Source organism: Mobula hypostoma, chromosome 21, assembly GCF_963921235.1.
Source record: "Mobula hypostoma chromosome 21, sMobHyp1.1, whole genome shotgun sequence".
NCBI classification, from domain to species: domain Eukaryota; kingdom Metazoa; phylum Chordata; class Chondrichthyes; order Myliobatiformes; family Myliobatidae; genus Mobula; species Mobula hypostoma.
The window spans coordinates 26,219,863-26,235,602 of record NC_086117.1 but is presented as its reverse complement, the minus strand read 5'-3'; the positions used below and the strand labels follow the sequence as shown (position 1 = coordinate 26,235,602).

General features: G+C 45.2%; 1 long non-coding RNA gene across 4 annotated transcripts in view; it reads left to right on the top strand.

Moving 5' to 3' along the window:
* The window catches only part of LOC134359639 (uncharacterized), a 135,436-nt gene that overhangs the window by 89,989 nt on the left and 29,707 nt on the right, over positions 1-15,740 (top strand). The window contains exon 2 of one of the 4 annotated variants that reach the window (XR_010021157.1): positions 3,510-3,569. The exons of the other annotated variants lie outside the window; for them this stretch is intronic. This is a non-coding gene — a long non-coding RNA (uncharacterized LOC134359639). The remainder of the gene's footprint in view (positions 1-3,509; positions 3,570-15,740) is intronic. 4 annotated transcript variants of the gene reach the window in all.

Genomic DNA, 15,740 nt, shown 5'->3' with positions numbered 1-15,740 from the left:
AAGAACTTCCAGGAACAGTTCCTTTAGTAGTGCAGGAAATGCTCTGTGATTTGTACCCTTCCAGAATGAAACCAGAAGTTGCTGGGAATAGTTGGCACGCCCTGTAGAGAAGAAATTTAAGAAACTAGATTAATCTTTCAGGCTGATTAGCTTGTTCCAGAACTGAGAAAAAGTTTGAGATGTGTCAGGTTTGGAGCAAATGCTTTGGTGCAGCAAATAAATCTGCTGCCTCAGAACTCCAGAGATCCTGGTTCAATCCTGAGCCTGGGTGCTGTCTGTGAGGAGTTTGCACGTTCTTCCTGTAGCTATGCGGATTTCTTCTGAATGCTCCGGTGTCTTCCCACATCGCAAAAATATGCAAGTGGGCAGGTTAGTTGGCCATTGTGAATTATAAATTGCCCCTGGCGCAGATGAGTTGGAGAATCTGGGGAGTGTTGATGAGTAAGATGGGGAACACACAATGAATCAGGCTAGGATTAGTATAAAAATGGGTGCCTGATGTTCAGCGCCGACTGAAAGGGCCAAAGGGCCTGATTCCATCTTTAAAAGCAAGCAATATGAAGGAAAGAACCAAAATGAAGTCCTGTGTGAAGGTGAAAGGCAGAAGGAATTCAAAGACAATTCTCATTCTTTGTTGCAAATTGACTACCCTCTTTGACCGTGAACAATGGGGCAACGGGTAAAGGAAAGAAAATCTGGAATTAGAGAGGAGTATAAATGAAAAGCGGAATCATGATATGAAGTTGCAGAATTCTGTGGCAACAGTTGAAGCCATAATGCCGCCAATCAAAAGATGAGGCCCTGTTCTCTGTGCTGACGTTGAATTCTTGGAGAAGTGTATGAGCCTAAGGACTGTGAGATTAAAGTGAATACAAGGAAGAAAATTATGATAGAAGCTTGGTTCGTATTTACAGAAACTGTATGACGAAGAAGTTCTACAAAGTGTTACCCAATCTGCATTTCCCCAAATATATTCATCTTACGCACTGAATATGGATAATGAACTGAAAGAAACACATCCTCTGAGAGAAGTGTTTGGGAACCCCAGTGGTGAGAAGGGCAAAGGGACAATTGTTATATAAAAGGGAAGGGGATGGGTTGTGAGCGGAGTGATGGAAGAGTTCAGCAAGTCATCACCACAGGAATGGTCGCTTTGGAATGTTGGAAGAGGAGGGGATGAGGTGTTTCATGACACAGTCAAACTGTGGCTCATGGAAATGGTGGAACAACATCAAATGAATGTGGGAACTGGAGGCTTGAGAGGTGTGGACAAGGGGGGCATTATTATGGTCAAGGGTCTGGTCAACCTTAACGGAGGAGAATACCCAAATCGAGGAAAAGGGGAAGACACATTAACAGCGCTGAAATGAGAGATGGCTTTATCAGAACACATATAACAACTGGAGAAATGATGACAATGATACAAGGTTGTAGAAACAGGGAGGGAACACTCCTCCAGATCTTCTTCCCCCATTAACTGTCCTCTGACCTCATCCCTCCTTCAATCTCATCGTTAGCTGTGACTTCAATACCGTCCATGACTGGTCCTCAGCACACACCGCAGTGTCATTTTGTTATCCACTTGCACTATGAACCTTCAGCTTAAATCTGTCATCTCTGTCTTTGAGTTCCATTATTTGCCCATGAGCTCCCCTTATCAAAGAGGTGCCTATTCTCCAAAATTCTCATTTTGCCCAGATTTCTCCTTCTGGCTGTTTATCCTCCCCAGAGCTTTTCGCTGAAAAACTCCTGCTTCATTTTTTTCTACATTGGGAGTTCGATGAGATCTTATCTCTATCAGTCAAGGCATGGGAATACAAGAACAGGAAGGCCTGGTAGAACTGTACAAAAGACTAGGAAGGCCATTGTGTACATATAGCCACTACACTACAAGAGTCGAACATAGCACAGCACGTAATAGTAATCGAAAAGATACAGACAAAATTTATGAGGATGAGGCCAAGACTGGAATTTTAATTCAAGAAATCCAAGATTGTTTTTTGTCATTTCCTGTAGACAAATGTAAGGAGAACAAAGTAATTGTTACTCTGGATCCGATGCAGCACAAAAATAAAACAAAGGTAAAGAAACCAATAATAATAGTAATAAAACACTAAATAAATATAAATACTTAAGATAGCTCATATACATTGATTGTATGTCCATAAAATGACGCTAGGCTACTCATAAGGTGAACGATGGGAAATAATAAAGTTTAAAGTAAATTTTATTATTAAAGTACATATACGTCACTATATACAACCCTGAAATTCATTTTCCTGTGGGCATACTCAGCAAATCTACAGAATAGTAACTTTGACAGGATCAATGAAAGATCAACCAGAGTGCAGAAGACAACAAGGTGTGCAAATGCAAATTTAATAGTAAAAATAACAAGAACATAAGATAATGAGATAAAATGTCCTTAAAGTGAGATAATTGGTTGTAGGAGCATCTCAGTGATGGGGCAAGTGAGTGTAGTTATCCTCATTTATTCAGGAGCCTGATGGTTGAGGGGTAGTGACAATAAGTGGTAAGTTAGTGGCAGAGTTAGTGAGTGGAGGTGTTGATCAGCCTTACTGCTTGGGGACAGTAATTGCTCTTGAGTCTGATGGTCTTGGCATGGATGCTACCTAGCCTCCTCCCTGATGGGAGTGGGACAAACAGTCCATGAGCAGGGCGGGTGGGTGGGGTCCTTCATGATGTTACTGGTCCTTTGTGGCACCTTTCTGTGTATGTGTTCTTGATAGTGGGTAAGCTGGTGCCAGTGATGCACTGGGCAGTTTTGATGACCTGGTGTGGAGCTGTCCTGTTCGCCACAGTGCAGATTCCATACCGTGCAGTGATGCAGCTTGTTAGGATGCTCTCCACTACCAATCCACAGAAGGATGTGAGTATACATGGGTATAGTCCAGCTCTCTCCAGCCTCCTCAGAAAGTAGAGGCATTGGTGAGCTTTCCTGTTCTGAGACCACGTGTGTGATGTGCACTCCCGGGAGTTTGAAACTGCTTGCAGTTTCCACTGCCGCGTAAGAGGGGCGTGAGTGGTGCAAGTTCTCCTGAAGCCGATAACCATCTTGTTTGTCTTGTTGACATTAAGGAAGAGGTTATTTGCCTGACCCCAGGTCTCGAGCTCTTCCACCTCCTCTCTGTAGGTTGTCTCATCAATGTTGGTGACGAGCCCCACCACTGTCGTGCCATTGGCAAACTTTGGCAAAGTGATTACTCGGGTGTTTGGCCATGCAGCCAGATGTGTGAGCAGAGTGTACAGCAACAGGCTCAGCACACAGTCCTGAGGGGCCACCTGTTTTGAGGATGATGGGGAAGGAGGAACAGTTGTGCATCCTGACTATCTGAGGTTTGTTGGTTAGGAAGCCCCACGTTCAGATGCACGGTGGTGTATTTAGACCAAGGAGTAGGAGTTTGTTCACCAAGGTCTGTGGGACAATAGTGTTGAATGCCGAACTGAAATCCAGAAACTGCATTCTGACATGTGTCCTTGTTTTCTAGGTGTGTCAGGGCTGGGTGACTGACAGATTCTATGGCATCAGTTGTGGAATGGTTCTGTCGGTAAGCATCTGTGTCATTACCAGCCATTCAAACCACTTCTAGATGATTGGCATCAGTACCACTGGGTCGTTTAGTAGTCATTTAGTTCTGAAAGTGTAGAATTCTTTGGTACAGGGACGATGGTGGCTGATTTGAAGCACGTGGGGACAGTACCCTGGATGAGTGAAGTGTTGAAGATGTCTGTGAAGGTGACAGTGAGTGAGTGTGCACATTCCCCGAGAACTCGGCCTGGGGGTTGACTTTCTGCAGGACCCTTCTCACGGCCACTGCTGTTACAGAGAGTGGCTGCTCACTTTTGTCTTGAAGCGTGCATAAAAGCCGTTTAGAGCACCAGCGAGGGAGGCATCACTGGTACAGTAGAATGATGAGGAAAGATTGGAAAGATTTTTTTTCTTTCCTTTGGAACAGAGAGGCTAAGGGAATCAATGTCCAACCCTCTTCGAGACAGTTGTAATCCAGCTATCACTGTCCTGTTCAGCCCGGCTGAAATTGTTTGCACAATGCTTCTCCAGTGCTACCAATAACATCTTGCTCCTCAACTATGGATTCCTCTCTACTGTCACTGACAGTTTTCTTAATTGAGTCCAGTGCAATTCCTGGACTGCTGCAACCTTTATCCTCCTTTCTAGAACCACTTCTAAAATACTCCCTTTAGACCAGAAGGCCATAAGACATAGGCCATTCAACCCTTAGAGTCTGCTCCACCGTTTCATCATGACTCATCTCGGATCCCACTCAACCCCATACAGCTGCCTTTTTGCCAAATCCATCAATGCCCTGACCGATCAGAAATCTATCAACCTCTGCTTTAAACATACCCACAGACTTGGTTTCTACTACAGTCTGTGGCAGAGCATTCCACAGATTCACTACTCATAGAGCGCTCTTTAGAGCAGTGCAGTTGTCTTAGTCACTTTGAACCCTGAACATTGTCCACTCATCCCTTTCCATCCCCTGGCGCTTCTGTCTGCAACCATAGGGGAGATGTAATATTTGTTCCTTCACTTCTCCATTCATGAGGGACCTAAACAGGCAGAGGTTCACCTACACCTCTTCCAAACCGGTCTACTGCATTCACTGCTCACAATATAGCCTCTTCCGGAAGGACAGCTTTCAGGGGAATCTGACTCCATTGATCTCCTTGCCTCAATCCTTCAGAAATGCAGGTTTGTGGGAAGAAACCTTGACAAGTTGCTCAGTGCAATTTGTAGATTGCACATAGAGCATTTAATGGCAATGGGTGTAATGTTTAGGGTGACAAATGGGCTTCATGAAAGAGTTGCCTGGTTAATGCTTGGTTTCACCCGTTAGAGGAGGCTGCGGTGGGAACACTGAATGTAGTAGATAACGTTGGAAGTAGACCAGGTTGGAAGAGGTATAGATAAACCTCTGTTTGTTGAGATTCCTCATGGAGGGGAAAGTGACGGGACAGATATTACATGTCCTAAGGTTGCAGAGGAATGACCAGAGGTTTGGACGACTTAAGCACAGGGCCAGATTGAAATGGTTAGGGTGTCAGGGTCAAAACAAGAGACGGGCTGGTTCAGCTCGCTGCTCTGCCGGGTTTGTTCGAATCTGTGTTGGACTGAGGCTGTGGCCTGCAACTAGTGGACGTCTAGATGGGCTGCAGTGATGCTGGCGTTGTGAACTTCAGTTCTGAATGTACTTGCTTTTATTGTTTGCACGATTTGTTTCCCTCTGTCTCTGCACACTCAGTGTTTGACGGATTTTTTTTTGTTTTTAATGGGTTCTATTGGGGTTCTTTGTTTCATGGCTGCCTGCAAGGAGGCAAATCTCAAGGTTGTATATAGTATACATACTTTAAAAAAGGCTCTGGTGCTTTCCCAGCGTATATGGCAAATAAACTCTTTTTGGGCTTCCAGCCAGGTACGGGTATCGATTATAACCGCCATTTCAATGAAGATGGCAGAGTTTGTCATCGAAACGTCGATTATAAGCGATACCTCGACCCGGCTGGAATCCTAAGAAGAGTCTGTTTGTACATTTGTATACATACTTTGATAACACAATGTTCTTTGAACTTTGCTGCTCTTGCCATCTCCAGTTTCCAGTTGCATGTCATTTCCCAGTCTCACTGACTTGCCTGTACAGACTTCTTTATCGCTATGGAAAGGTCAAACACAAAATAGAAGAACGTCTCATAGCCCACTTGGATAGTTTACTTCCCAACGGTATGAACATTGAATTTTCCATTTTCAGGTAACTCACACCCCAGCTCTCTCCTCCAAATCACAGCCATCTGTCCACCTAGTTTCCTTCTCCCTCTGCCCTATCCCCTCTTCCCATCTGGTTCCATCTCCTCATTGTCCCCTCCTGTTCGGTTCCACCCATCACCTTCTATCCCAACACCACCCACCCTCTCCTCCAACCCCACCAGAACGACTATCCAGTGGCAATCTTTCCTCTTCCCTCTCAGCCCTGATGCAGGGTCTTGCCCTGAAACATCAGCCTTCACCTTTTTACCTCCACAGATGCTTCTTGACCCAATGAACTCTCCCGGTGTTCCTTTGATTGCAGCATTAGCGTCTCTTTTGTCCCCAAATCAAAACTCATTGGCTCATGATTCCGCCGCAGAAATCTGTGCACACCGAACAGGAGTCAGAGTCAAAGTCAAGTTGACTGTTGTGTGCACAAGTCCAATGAAAAGCTTACTTGTAGCAGCATTACAGGCAAATAACAGCAGATAAGCAGCATTCACATAAAAACGTAAATTGTATATATATTATACACAATTTTTACAAGATGGAGCACAACAGGTTGAAGTAATGAGGGAATGCAGTGAAATTAAAAATTAAAACTGCAGATGCTGCAAGTCTAAGGTAAAGGCAAAAACACTGGAAATATTCATCTGTGGGAAGAGAAACAGAGCTGATGTTCCATGTCATGTAACATTTCAGAACTGCGTTCTGTCAAAGGGTCCTTGACTCTCTTTCTTTTCCCATATGGGCAAGACTGAGTATTTCTAGTATATTCTGTTTTTGTATTATATAAGATAATTCCACCATCCAGGACATACTTTCTTCATGTTGCTGCCATCAGGAAGAAGGTGCAGGAGCCTCAGGCCTCACACTATCAGGTTCAAGAACAGTTATTACCCCACAACCATCAGGCTCTTAAACCAGAAGGGATAACTTTACTCACCCCATCACTGAAATCTTCCCACAACCGATGGACTCACTTCCAATGACTCTTCATCTCATGTTATTGATACTTATTGCTTATTTATCTATCTACTTATATATTTATCTATCTAAGAGGGGAGGAGAAGGCGGCGCGATGCAGCACGCGACCGCTCCGAATTGATATCATATTTGTGAAGTAGGATGCCGTGCACAATCCTGATTTGATGGAGGCAGCCGTGAGAAGCACGGAGGAACATCTGGAGAAACTTCTGAAATGCCTGCTTCGCTGCTGCTGCTACTGTGCGATCGAGAATCTCTGGAGGGGAAGGCCCCAAATCCTCGGCTTTGCCTATTGCCTGTTGCCGGGGCTGGGGTCGAAGTGCTCGGCAGAGATGGTGCTCGGTGTCGGAGAGCTGTTCGGAGGCTCGAAGTTTTCGGACGGACTCGGAGTCGGACTGTGGTCGGGTGCTTCCAGGATGCTGCATCGGCAAGTTTGCGGCGCTGGAAGCTCATGGCAGGGAGAGTTTTCTTCCTTCAACCGTCTGCGTGAGATGGTGGGACTTTCGAGAGACTTTGAGATTTTTTTTTTTTAATACTGTGCCCATAGTCTGTTCTTCTATCAAATTACGGTATTGCTTGCACTGTTGTAACTATATGTTATAATTATGTGGTTTTTCCTCAGTTTTTTTTAAGTGTTGGTTTGTCTTGTGTTTCTGTGATATCATTCTGGAGGAACAAATTGTATCATTTCTTAATGCACGCATTACTAAAAAGACAATAAAAGAGGACTGTGTGTCCTCATAATCTAATCTAAAATCTAAATCTATCTTTCTATTTATTTATTTATGTATGTATGTATGTATGTATTTGCACAGTTCATTGTCTTTTGCACACTAGTTTGTTGCCCTGTTGGTGAGGTCTTTCAATGATTCTATAATGGTTATTGGATTTATTGAGTATGCTCACAAGAAAATGAATTGTTGTACATGGTGACATATGTGTACTTTGATAATAAATTTACTTTGAACTTTTAACTTGAACACAGTACTGTCAATGGTGCCAACTTTCAGGTGAGATGTTAGACTGACATAGAAACATAGAAAACCTACAGCACAATACAGGCCCTTTGGCCCACAGAGCTGTGCCGAACGTGTCCTTACCTTAGAAATTACCTAGGGTTACCCATAGCCCTCTACTTTTCTGAGCTCCATTTGTGTGTCCAGGAGTCTCCTAAAAGCCCCTATTGTATCCGCCTCTACCACCTTCGCCAGCAGCCCATTCCACGCACTCACCACTCTCTGCGTAAAAAAAACTTACCCCGACTCTTCCTCTGTACCTACTTCCAAACACCTTAAAACTGTGCCCTTTCGTGCTAGCCATTTCAGCCCTGGAAAAAGCTTCTGACTATCCACACGATCAATGCCTCCCATCATCTTATCAGGTCTATCACCTCTGTCAGGTCACCTCTCATCCTCCGCCGCTCCAAGGAAAAAAGGCCAAATTCACTCAACCTATTCCCATAAGGCATGCTCCCCAATCCAGCCAACATTCTTGTAAATCTCCTCTGCACCCTTTCTATGGTTTCCATATCCTTCCTGTAGTGAGGTGACCAGAACTGAGTACAATACTCCAAGTGGGGTCTGGCCAGGGTCCTATATAGCTGTAACATTACCTCTCGGCTCCTAAACTCAATCCCATGATTAATGAAGGCCAATGCACCGTATGCGTTCTTAACCGCAGAGTCAACCTGTGCAGCAGCTTTGAGTGTCCTATGGACTCGAACCCCAAGATCTCTCTGATCCTCCACACTGCCAATATTAATACTATATTCTGCCATCATATTTGACCTACCAGAATGAACCACCACACACTTATCAGGGTTAAACTCTATCTGCCACTTCTTAGCCCAGTTTTGCATCCTATCAATGTCCCGCTGTAACTTCTGACAGCCCTCCACACTATCCATAACATCCCCATCCTTTGTGTCATCAGCAAATTTACTAACCCATCCCTCTACTTCCTCATCCAGATTATTTGTAAAAATCACGAAGAGTAGGGGTCCCAGAACAGATCCCTGAGGCACACCACTGGTGACCGACCTCCATGCAGAATATGACCCATCTACAACCACTCTTTGCCTTCTGTGGGCAAGCCAGTTCTGGATCCACAAAGCAATGTCCCCTTGGATCCCATGCCTCCTTACTTTCTCAATAAGCCTTGCATGGGGTGCCTTGTCAAATGCCTTGCTGAAATCCATATACACTACATCTACTGCTCTACCTTCATCAATGTGTTTAGTCATATCCTCAAAAAATTCAGTCAGGTTCGTAAGGCACGACCTTTCACAAAGCCATGTAATCATATTATGCCTCTCCAAATGTTCATAAATCCTGCCTGTCAGGATCTTCTCCATCAACTTACCAACCACTGAAGTAACTGGTCTATAATTTCCTGGGCTATCTCTACTCCCTTTCTTGAATAATGGAACAACATCTGCAACCTTCCAATCCTCCGGAACCTCTGGCAAAGATCATCGCCAGAGGCTCAGCAATCTCCTCCCTCACTTCCCACAGTAGCCTGGAGTACATCTCATCCGGTGACTTATCCAACTTGATGCTTTCCAAAAGCTCCAGCACATCCTCTTTCTTAATATCTACATGCTCAAGCTTTTCAGTCTGCTGTAAGTCATCACTACAATCACCAAGATCCTTTTCCATAGTGAATACTGAAGCAAAGTAGTCATTAGGTACCTCTGCTATCTCCCCCTGTTCCATACACACTTTTCCACTGTCACACTTGATTGGTCCTATTCGCTCACATCTTATCCTCTTGCTCTTCATATATTTGTCGAATGCCTTAGGGTTTTCCTTAATTCTGTCTGCCAAGTCCTTCTCATGGCCCCTTCTGGCTTTCTTAATTTCTTTCTTAAGCTCCTTCCTGCTAGCCTTATAATTTTCTAGATCTCCATCATTACCTCATTTTTTGAACCTTTTGTGAGGTCTTCTTTTCTTCTTGACTAGATTTACAACAGCCTTTGTACACAATGGTTCCTGTACACTACCAGCCTTTCCTTGTCTCATTGGAACATACCTATGCAGAACTCCACGGAAATATCCCCTGAACATTTGCCACATTTCTTCCGTACATTTCCCTGAGAACGTCTGTTCTCAAATTATGCTTCCAAGTTCCTGCCTGATAGCCTTATATTTCCCCTTACTCCAATCAAATGCATTCCTAACTTGTCTGTTCCTATCTCTCTCCAATGCTATGGTAAAGGAGTTAGCATTGTGATCACCATCTCCAAAATGCTCTCCCACTGAGAGACTTGACACCTGACCAGGTTCATTTCCCAATACCAGATCAAGTACAGCCTCTCCTCCTGTAGGCTTATCTACATATTGTGTCAAGAAACCTTCCTGAACACACCTAACAAACTCCACCCCATCTAAACCCCTCGGTCTAAGGAGATGCCAATCTATATTTGGGAGATTAAAATCTCCCACCATGACTACCCTGTTATCATTACACCTTTCCAGAATCTGTCTCCCTATCTGCTCCTCGATGTCCCTGTTACTATTGGGTGGTCTATAAAAACACCCAGTAGAGTTATTGACCCCTTCTGTTCCTAACTTCCACCCACAGAGACTCCGCAGACAACCCTTCTCAATCCCTGACACTCTGCCACTCACATTTACTCTTTTGTACTATTTGAGCTTGGTGGCGGGGTGGAGATATGTCTCTACCAAAGGAGGTGTAAGGCACTCCTTTCCTCTGCTAGCCTGCAGGTCACCCTTGGGCAAGGTGTAGCACCTGCTTAGCCCCCGATCAGGGTCATGTGAAAATATGGGAGGAGGTGGTGGATGGTCATATGACCAGCTGGTGTATATCACAAGTCCAGATTATGTGACCACTGACACCAGGCAGACAATCTGTGAAGAGTATTGATAATGGCTGGGGGTGACGTGTCTTGTAAAGACACCGGCCAGAAGGCGACAATGGCAAACCACTTCTGCAGAAGACCATGATCGCTCATGGCATATAACGAATGAGTAAACTATAAGCTGGGTGAAGTAGGGTGCAGATTGCTCCATGCCCTCTAATTTCTCACATACCACAATGGAAAGATCATGGGGCCTGAACCTGAACCGTCTCTGCCATTCACTTGCTATACAATGGACTACAATCTCCAGACTGATGCTTCAAATTTTGGGGTTAATTGCTTTTTTGAGGGAGTTTGGGGTGTGGTGGGGATGCTATTTATTTTCTAATTTATTTACTTATTTCAATTTTGATGAATACATTCGAAGTCAACAGAAACCTGATCCCTAAATGTCTAGTATAAGCTGAATTTTCTTCTCCTTTGGTAAGGGGACCTGAGGGCAATCCCCAACGTGTGCAGTACAATCCCCTAAGTATACACTGCTACCCCTATCATGTGTACTGCAGCCACAGAACGCACATTTCAGCCCTCAGCACATGCACCGTAGCCCTCTCACATACAGTGCAAGCTGAACTATCTCTTCAAGGACAGAGTGTTTACTCACTCAGTCATTCATTCCACCCATATTTTAACGTTGGGATGGAAAGTAGATGCAGGACAATTGTTGAGGTATCTTCATTCTCTTCCCTGGGTGTTCAATGAGAAATGGTGGAAGGATTCATGTGATAAACAGACCCACAGGGAAAGCACTGATGGACGTATAACGTTAAAGCTATACGCTAATGTTAAAGCTATATAAGACCTTGGTTAGACCCCACTTGGAGTACTGTGTTCAGTTCTGGTCACCTCACTACAGGAAGAATGTGGATACTATAGAGAGAGTGCAGAGAAGATTTACAAGGATGTTGCCTGGATTGGAAAGCATGCCTTATGAGAATAGGTTGAGTGAACTTGGCCTTTTCTCCTTGAAGCGACGGAGGATGAGAGGTGACCTGATAGAGGTGTGTAAGATGAGAGGTATTGATCGTGTGGATAGCCAGAAGCCTTTTTCCAAGGCTGAAATAGCTAACATGAGGGGCCATAGTTTTAAGGTGCTTGGAAGTAGGTACAAGGGAGATGTCTGAGGTAAGTTTTTCCACACAGAGAGTGGTGGGTGCATGGAATGCACTGCCAGTGATGGTGGTAGAGGCGGATACAATAGGGTCTTTTAAGAGACTCTTAGATAGGTACATGGAGCTTAGAAAAATAGAGGGCTATGTGGCAGGGAAATTCTAGGCAGTTTCTGGAGTAGGTTACATGGTCAGCACAACATTGTGGGCCGAAGAGCCTGTAATGTGCTGTAAATGTCTATGTTCTATGTTCTATAACTGTTATAATTATCTTTATCCTCGGTGAAACAGGGTTTTGTCCTATAGGATTTATGATCCTCTGGTTTCATTGGCAACACACCCTCTGTTTTCAGTGTTGAGCTCTGGTCTCCCCTCTCTCTGGGACAGTTAACAGAGCAAGGAAAAAGGGATCCACCTCACATGCTAGCTGTCTTTCATTCTTGGAGGGAGACAAAATCATTCTTGGAGGGAGACAAAATCATCGCTGCCTCATGCCTGGTCCAAAGAAAGCAAAACAGAATTAGCACTTGGAGCATTAGAAAAGTGAGACTGCACTTGGAGTATTGTCCGCAATTTGGGTCACTTTCAGTAAGAAAAGATGTGCTTGACACAGAGGGAGTACAATGAAGATTCACTGGATGAGTTCCAGGGACTGCAGAGTTGCTATATAAGGAGAGATGAGCAGACTGGGATTGTACTCTCTAGAGTCTAAAAGAACGAAAGATCTCATCAAGACATATACAATTGTTAAAGAGCTGGATGGGCCAGAGACAGGGATGTGTCTCCTACTAAATGAAGAGTCTGTTACTGGGGAGTTGATAGTTTGGGCTGAGATAAGGAAAAACATCTTCAGTCAGAGAGTCCAAAGGCCCAGTAGGGGATCAATGGATATGTGGATAGAGCTAGAAGATAGCACTGAGGTAAAAGGTCATCCATGATCTCAAAAGGAACAGGCAGGAAGTGACACATTGCCTGTTTCTGCTCCTTTTTCTAATGGGGAGTATTTGGGATTGCCAGGCCTTCAGATTTTTCAGGAATTAATGGTCTGGCACTGCTGTGAGCAACCTGGCATCAATTTATTGTATATCTTTTATTTTCCGTTCTCCCTGAGTGCTTTCACTTTTTAGTGATAAAAATATCGTCGTTTGGAGGACAGGCTATTTGACTTGCTGAGAAAACGCAGCCAATCAGATTATTTATGGAGATACCGTATGGAACAGACCCTTCCAGCTACGTCGCTCGGCAAACCCCTATTTAAACCTGGACTAATCATGGGACAATTTACAATGACAAATTAATCTATCAACCGGTACGTCTTTGGACTGTGGGAGGAAACCAGAGCACCCGGAGGAGACCCTTGAAGTCATGGGGAGAACAAGCAAAATTCTTACAGGCAGTGGTGGGAATGGAACACTGGTACTGTGAAGAGTTCTGCTAGCCATAATGGACACTGTAATGGACTTAACTGGTCAGACACCTCAGATGACGAACATTTTGAAGAACCCATAATAGCGGCCGGGGCTTAAGTGACACCAGGTAGTACTCGGGTGACTATAGACAGTGAGCCAGTACACTTTGATGTACATGCTCAATATTGAAATAGAAATGGCATTCAAAGTCCCAGTGAAATTAGTTGGAATTGCACAATGGCCCTCGATTCATCAGCTGGGATATCCATCATCCATGTTAAAGTGCGCCATACAGAGGTCTTTGTAATCATACTTCAGAGTCAGGTAAGAAGTACTAGCCCCCCCACCCCCCACCAAGGACACTCGAGGGCAATAGTTACAGTGAAGTATTTAAGCATGTCACACTCAGACGTTCCTTCCTTGGAATCATCTGCCAATACTATCTAGGTTCACATAGAAACAGAAAATAGGTGCAGGAGTAGGCCATTCGGCCCTTCGAGCCTGCACTGCCATTCAGTACAATCATGGCTGATCATCCAACTCAGAACCCTGTACCTGCCTTCTCTCCATACCCCCTGATCCCTTTAGTCACAAGGGCCATATCTAACTCCCTCTTAAATATAGCCAATGAACTGGCCTCAACTGTCTCCTGTGGCAGAGAATTCCACAGATTCACCACTCTGTGTGAAGAAGTTTTTCCTCATCTCGGTACTAAAAGGCTTCCCCTTTATCCTTAAACTGTGACCCCTCGTTCTTAGAGAGATTTATTACTGTTTGGGTTCACCTTTCTGAGAGGCATTTGTTCACTGGTAATGCAGCAGTTAGTCCACATTACTAGTTACCTCATGAGAAGTTTGTGGTAAGCTTTCTTTCTCAGTGGCTGCATGGACCATGATGGTTCATATGAACCTGCCGTCCTTATCCTTGTCGGACATGTGTGAGCTGCCATTGAAGAAACCTTTAGTGAAACTTTAGTTATCATGACACATGCCAGTGATAATAAATCTGATTCTGATTCTAAGATAGTACACACTGGTGATGAGAGTGTAGATACTTAGATAGCGATGGGGTGCAGATTAAGTAGATTTGTTCCAAATGGTGCAAAACTTTCTCAATATTGCTGCAACTACATTAATCCAGACAAAGTGATCCTTTGGGCTCTTACCAGTCCTTAGGTAAGATGTGAAGGATCTATGAAAAATGAGTAATTTGCAAGAATTGTCACATGGGGTGCTGGGAATGGACCCAGATGCAAGACACAGACACTGAAGTACAAGGAATAGGACTTGACAGGATTCAGGCAAGGAGCGGGGACAAGAACGCAGACTTGGTCTAGGGAAAGTGGGATCAGGACTAGGAGACAAGGCTTGGAATCCGAGCCCGTGACTGGACAAAGACCCAGCACCTAGGTCTTGCCTCGGGCTCGGACCCCGGAACCAGGCAAGCACATGACATGGCTTCAGGACAGGACGTGGCTGGGGTCTAGATGCCTGAGCTTGGAGACAGACTGGGGTCTTAGCTCTTGAGGCTTGAGGCTTGGGTTCTTGAGTCTGGAGCTTGGCTGCGGGGTCCTCGAGGCTTGGGTTCTTGAGTCTGGAGCTTGGCTGCGGGGTCCTCGAGGCTTGGGTTCTTGAGTCTGGAGCTTGGCTGCGGGGTCCTCGAGGCTTGGGTTCTTGAGTCTGAAGTTTGGCTGCGGGGTCCTCGAGGCTTGGGTTCTTGAGTCTGGAGCTTGGCTGCGGGATCCTCGAGGCTTGGGTTCTTGAGTCTGGAGCTTGGCTGCGGGGTCCTCGAGACTAGGGTTCTTGAGTCTGGAGCTTGGCTGCGGGGTCCTCGAGGCTAGGGTTCCTGGAGCTTGGCTGCGGGATCCTCGAGGCTAGGGTTCCTGGAGCTCAGAGACAGATTGGGAACTGATCATCAACATAGAGCCAGGACTTATCCTTCGACAAGCCAGGACTCATCTTTAACATGGCACTAACATGAGACAGGATAGAACATAGACATAGAGCCAGGACTTATACCTAGTCAAGCTGGGACTCAACTTCATCTCCACACCAAGGTGGGACAGGTCTCTCCATCAGGTAACAGCAGGGCAGCCAGACTTACCCAACAGAGGCAAGGACAAGACAAGACAGGTCCCCCTGCAGGGCAATGGCAAAACAGCCCAACTTACCCCACAGAGGCGAGGACAAGACAAGACAGATCCACTCAGCCACTGGCAGCCACTCAGCTGGCCCAGGAAACAGCCAAATCCATACCGCAAAGACTACTCCCAACAAGTGGCGACAAGGCTCCATGAAGCAGTGGTCCTTCAACCAGGCCCAGAGATCACAAATGGTTTCACTAACCTTCCATCAGCAGGTTGTTCCAAGGGGGACTGACAAGACAAACCAGCAGCCCACACTCAATCCAAAGGCTACTTATATTGCAAGCCCAAAGATGGGAATCAGATGCCTATGATTAACTCAAACAAGGGACAGCTGGAAGACCCAGAATCCTGAGACAACGGACCGGACCGTGAACCGGAATGCGGACTTCACGGACCGGACCATGACAAGAATACCTTGTCTCTT